Source organism: Amborella trichopoda, chromosome 1, assembly GCF_054954075.1.
Source record: "Amborella trichopoda isolate Santa Cruz 75 chromosome 1, AtrichopodaSantaCruz75HAP2 v2.0, whole genome shotgun sequence".
Lineage (NCBI taxonomy): Eukaryota > Viridiplantae > Streptophyta > Magnoliopsida > Amborellales > Amborellaceae > Amborella > Amborella trichopoda.
This window is the reverse complement of record NC_142336.1, coordinates 37,394,311-37,400,907: the sequence shown is the minus strand read 5'-3', so window position 1 is coordinate 37,400,907 and position 6,597 is coordinate 37,394,311.

The following is a 6,597-nucleotide window of genomic DNA, read 5'->3' as shown; positions in this document are numbered from 1 at the left end:
CAGCATGAGGAATGGATACCACCTTGTGGTAGTTGGTTGTGGGGATGCTACCACCATGACCTCGGCCCCTTTCCTCTTTATGTTTGTTCATTGGAATTAAAAATAATATATATTTAAAACTTGAAGTCAAATAAATAGCTCTAAAATGGTTTTAAATATCTTTTCATTATATTGCTACAGAACTATTGCATGAAATCACTCATATATATATATATATATATATATATATATATATATATATATATATATAGGAAAAAGCTACTAATAACATGACACCTCCAATGAATAGTAATATAGGTGGAATTCCAACTGTCAGATCTTCATTGGATGGTTCAAAATATATATCACTATCTGAATTTTAATATTTTTTTAAAATTACATCGTGATGAAAATTTGGGCGTGTGTATTAACAAAGATCTTTTTAAAAATTGGATCGTGATAAAACAAATATTTTTCAAAATATAAAAAATCAAATTATTCCTCAAAATATCAATTTAAATTTTTGAATTTTCATTTTTTATATGGTGCATGATGGTGTCAAGAATATACACCAGAATTTCATTGTGATCTGATTTTTAAAAAAATTATTAAAAATCAGATAGTGATATGTATTTTGAACTACCCGATGAAGATCTGACAGATGGAATTCCACCAATAATATTATTCATTATAGGTACCACTTTTTGGTGCCCCTAACGAGTCCCATCCTGACTTAGAAAAACCTCGAAACATTAACCATTGAATGATTCCCATTACTCAATTTGTTTCATTGACCTCTTTATATTATCCACCCAGAGTAACATAAACCCCATTCCTTGCTTTATTTATCTTTTTGTTGAGAGAAAGTTCAAAGATATTATTAATCTAGAACGAGATTACAGAATCCAAAATAACGGCTTCAGAGAGGGTAGAACCTCCTTTGGCCAGGGAATCAGCTAGCACATTAGCCTCCCTATACACATGAACAAAAGAGACAGAAAAGGAGGAGGCGAGATCCAAAATATGAAATAACAAAGATTTCAACTCCCAAGGAAGTTTCTAATCCCCTTTGCACAATTTCACAATATTTATGGAATCCCCTTCAATAATGTAAGAAGTCCACAAATTCCTCTCCACAAGAGAACGAAGGCCAAACAGAAGAGAAAAAATCTCTGCAAAATTCGCAGTTCGCACCCCAAGTGGCTCGGCATAAGAGAATATCACATTACCCATCCAATCCCAAAGAACCCCTCCAAAACCAGCAAGACCCAGGTTACCCAATGAGCTACCACCAAAGTTGAGCTTATAAACCCCCAAAGGTGGGACCATCCATCTGTCTTTGGGCCTACACTTTTGAAAACCCAAATGGAAAAGGTTAAAAAGATTACGTCTCACATCCACTTTAGAAATATTCTGTCCACAACTGGTAATAGAGAGGTACAACCAGATGGAATGCAAGATTTGCTCCAAAACTTTTCCAACCGGCAAAGAGATACTTTCAAACATTCTTCTATTTCTCTCTCTCCATATCTCCCACAGAATGACACCTCGAAAGATTTGCCATACAACACTCCCAGTCCTTAGTAAAGTAACTGAAAAATTATGAAGAACCCCAATCACCGATGGTGGCATTACCAATGCAGCCCCAAGCTTGTCAAAAAACCACCTCCAAATGCGACTGACAAATGGACAATAGAGAAAGAGATGGTCACCATTCTCTCCGTCTTCCTTGCACATGAGACATATATTCGGTAAAATTTTTTCTCTCTTAATCAGATTATCAACTGTGAGAACTCTGCTTTGAATTGCCAACCAAAGAAAACCTTACACTTTGAGAAGTAGGGGCCATTTCCACAAGATAGTTGTTTCAGGCATAGACCATCTGTAACAATCTTAAACTTTCAAAAAAAAAAAAGAAGAAAAAAAAAAAAAAAAAAAAGGAAAAGGAACTTTTAATAAGTGATGGTCCATATGAGCATGATAGTCCTTAGGGACCATCACCATTTTCAAAGCTTTTAGCTTGAATTTGTTTGTTTACTATTGCCTTGCCACATCCAGTGGACGTGGGCTTTAAGCGTATAAGAAGTAATATAAACGTTACACCTCGTGTATGAGGTGTAACTTAATAAAATATTATTATAAGGTGTCGTAAGAGTTTAAATACGAGAGGCGAGGTCTCTCTCTCTCTCTAGCCGAATTTTTATCGGAAGCTCCCTCTCAAAATATTTTAAGTAAGTGACATCGTCTTCCTGAAAAATAGTATGTTTTTAATAAATAGTGATATTTTCGTCCAAGATATTTATTTTATAAGTTTTGTGTGTAAGTGACCTCATTGTCTTGAAAAATAATCCATTCTTAAATGAAATAATTATTTCTGCTTATTGTCATGAATTTTAGGCGCGATAAATTTTATGCGCACACGACCTCATTATCTTGAAAAATAATATTTTTAATAAAAATTGTGATATTTTATCTATGTTAGAAATTTTAAATGCTGTAAATTCTTAGAAAAATAAATTTATTTATTTTTCTTGTCTATTTTTAGAAAATTTTAGATACTATCAAATTATTAGAAATAAATGTGATATTTCTGCTTTTAGTAAAATTGTGAGATTTCTTTCTACTGTTTTAAAATATTTAGACATTGTGAATTTCATGTGTAAATGACTGCCTTATTATCTGAAAAATGATATTTTGCATTTGATTATAGTATTGTTGTGAAATGTTTAATTACAAATTAAAATCCCATAAATTGTGATAATTCCGTATTCTTGAATTTCTATAAGAGTTTTTCTATACATATTAGATTGGCAATTATGCTAGAATGTATTTACGAACTGCTACCTTTCTAAATTTGAGCCCAAAATATTTGATTGGTTGAAATGTTATTGAAAGTGACTGTTATTAATGGTGTCAGTGAGATTCATATTAATTATTTCAGTGATATGTTGAGTACATGATATTTCTTGCTTTCGAATGTTTAAAGAGATTAAGAAATAACAAGTGGATTCATCCGGTTCGCCGGTGAGGTATAAGTGGACCTACCCAGGACGCCGGTAGGGATTAAGTGGACTCATCCGATACGCCGGTGAGGTATAAGTGGACCTGCAGGGATTAAGTGGACCTATCTAGGACGCCGATAGGGATTAAGTGGACCCATCAGGACGCTGATGGGGTATATAGGTGACCTACTTGGGACGCCAGTAGGGTATTTTGTGAAATCCTTTGAATTATGCACTGCCGTTAAAGTGTTATGTGCATTTCAATTATTTGGATTATACTTAATTATGCATTTATTGAAAGTGAAACTGTTGATGCATTTCTGTTCGTAGATCTTCTTTTTGAAAATAATGATATCTTTCAACCATGATTACTTTTAGGATTATGATGATCACTTACTGAGTAGCCAAACTCATCAAACTATGGTAAACATTTTTTCAGGATAACTGCAGATTCATTTTGAGTGCTAGTCAAGATCAACCTTAAAAGATATTGTTGTTGTGCTAGCTTTCTTTATTTACTTTGTAAGACCTCGCCACTGTAAATTTGTCCTATCAAGAGATGTATATATGTTTTGTCTGTCACATCTTAGGAATATATGTATTGTAAATTCTTGGGGTGTGACACCATCGCACCCTATCATGGTAGAGTAAATGATACATAGATTTAATTGAATGAATTCCATTTTTGTCAATCTCCCTAAGAACCTCATCAGAAGCATTATGCGAGATATAAACATCTGTCAATAGTCTATGAAGATCAGCAAACTAAGATAAAACTAGATCAGAAACCCTATTATACGGCAGAGTAATATTCCACTCAACATTACTACCCTTGCGAATAAAAAGCTCAACAATAGTGGCTTCTTGATTAGTCATCAAATGGTAAATCAAAGGAAAACTTAATTTCAATGGGCAGTCCCCCAACCATTTATGATGCCAAAAGGAGATATTGCAGTCGTTACCCACACACCACCGAATATCACGATGTATAAAGCCTTTACACAAATGGATAGCCCTCCAGCTGGTTTACATGCCCCTTACTCCATTACTATTCCCCACCCACATACCAAACCTATCAGTTCCATACTTTGAAGTAATCACTTCGTACTAAAGGTGGTACTTAAGAGTAAGACATCTCTACCACCATTTACAGAGCAAAGCTTGATTAACCAGTTTGATTTCCTAATCCCAAGCCCCCCTTCTTTTTTAGGCTCACACACTCTATCCCAGCGAAGGAGATGAAACTTCTTCTTCTCCACAGAGGACCCCCACAGAAAGTTTCTCATCATAGTCTCTATTTTCTTTGTTATCGAAGCAGGGATTTGTATAATATACATCTGATAAATAGGCAAGTTTGACAGGAATGCCTTAATGAGCGTAATCCTCCCCCCAAACGATAAATACTTAAATTTCCACAAATCTACCTTAACTTGGATATGCTGCAAAATTTTATCCCAAACTACAATAGGGAGACGACCATCAAAAATTAGCATACCCAAGTAGGTAATAGGGAAAAATTCAATCTTACAACCAAAGCAAAAGAGGAAACCTCAACATCAGGGCAATTTATACCCACCATACCTGTTTTCCCAAAATTAACCTTTAAACCCAATGCAACTTTATATCACTTCAAAAATTAGCAATATTTGCAACCTGCACCTGTTGTGCTTCACAAAAAAGAAGGGTATCATCAACATATTGCAAGTATGAAACACATGGTCCCCCATTGGGCATTTGAAAGCCTGCAAAGTGATCATTCCTCATTATATTGGTAAGCATCAAACTGAAACATTCCGCATATATAGTAAAAAGGAAAGGGGAAAGAGTATCCCCTTGATGTAGCCCCCGGGTGGCCTTAAAAAATCCCATCGAGCGACCTTTATAAAGAATTGAAAAGTGAGATGAAGACAAACAACCCAAAATCCACTGCCGCCACTTTTCACTGAAACCCATATTTTTCACAATTTCTAGCAAAACATACCATTTCACCCTATCATAAGTCTTCTCCATATCTAATTTAATAACCACCCCAGGATTCCCATCAAGGATCTGAGAGTGAATGCACTCCTGTGCAATCAAAACAATATCAGATATCATTTTGTCCTTAATAAAAGTCGATTGCGAGCCAGAAATAATAACAGGTAAAACCTTCTTTAGTCGCTCAGCCAAGACCTTAGCCACAATTTTGTATGGACTCGTAAGAAGGCTAATTGGTCTAATATCCCCCAATGCAGCAATCAAAGACTTTGTTAGGGTCAAGGCAATAAAAGTAGAGTTAACCCCGTTAAAAAGGTTTCCACTTCGCAAGAATCCCCTTGTCATTTCCAATAACGCAGAACTAATCAAATTCTAAAATTGGTGAAAAAAGATTAGAGGAAAGCCATCAGGACGAGGTGCCTTGCCACCAAGTAAAGCGAAAACTGTCTTTTTTAACTCTTTCAAAGAAACATCTCTATCCAGGATAGAACTCAGGTTAGGCAGTAAAACTTTGAAGCCTACCTGGCTCAGTCTAAGGGTACAACTTACTTTCGAGGTAAAAGCATGGTGAAAATGGTTAATAATATCATGACTCATACCATCACCATCATCCGCGTCAACACCATCAACTGCCAGGCTAGAGATATCATTTTGGCACCTCATGGCATTTGCAATAGCATGAAAGAATTTTGTATTCATATCCCCCTCTTTCAGTCATTTCACCATGGACCTCTGTTTCTAATACACCTCTTCCACCCGTCTAAGCTCTTGTAACTCATTCAACTTGGCCCATCTCTCCTTAGCCATCTCTACAGTCCAAGATCTCGTTTGCTGCATTACTTGGTCTGTGGTCTCAATAGAAAGCAACACTTCATCAACTTTCCTTTTTATTGAATAACATTTCTCTTTTTTCCAATCCATGAGCTTATGCTTAATATTGAGCAATTTCTTATGGAGTTGAAAATCAAGAGACCCACTGACAATCATATTCTCCCACATGCTTTTGATAAGGTCTAGAATATCATTTTCCTTTAACCATCCAATTTCAAAATGAAAAGGTCTAATACCTCTCAAAAAAACCTTAAAGGTTAACATAATCGAAGTATGGTCCGAAGAGGGGAGTGCTTTAACAGAGGCTACAGGGAAAATTTCATACCATTCAGGGGAAATCAGGAACCTATCTAGTTTAGACATGGAGAGGGAAGTCACACTCCCATAAGATCAAGTGAATTTCACCCTTGCAATTGGAAGGTAAATGAAGGCATGCAATTCAATGAATCTATTAAATAGATGCATTGACGAAGTAATCGCACCCCCAGTAAAGCATTTATCTGGCCAACGGGTAAAATTAAAATCCCCCCCAATACAAATAGGATAAAGAAATTAAGAAATGACTTCAGTCATTTCCTCTATAAAACAAAATTTATGAGAAGAACTATGTGGACCATAGACATTCATCAGACCGCATTGAAACTCAGCTTCAGGAACTGCAAAGCCAACAAGCAATAAAAAATCTTTTTTGACAACACAAAAAGAAAGCAAAACCGTAGGATCCCGAAACAACAAAATACCACTAGATTGACCCACTGAATCAATGCCCACAAAATCTACTGCTCCATGTCCTCAGACGTCCCTCACC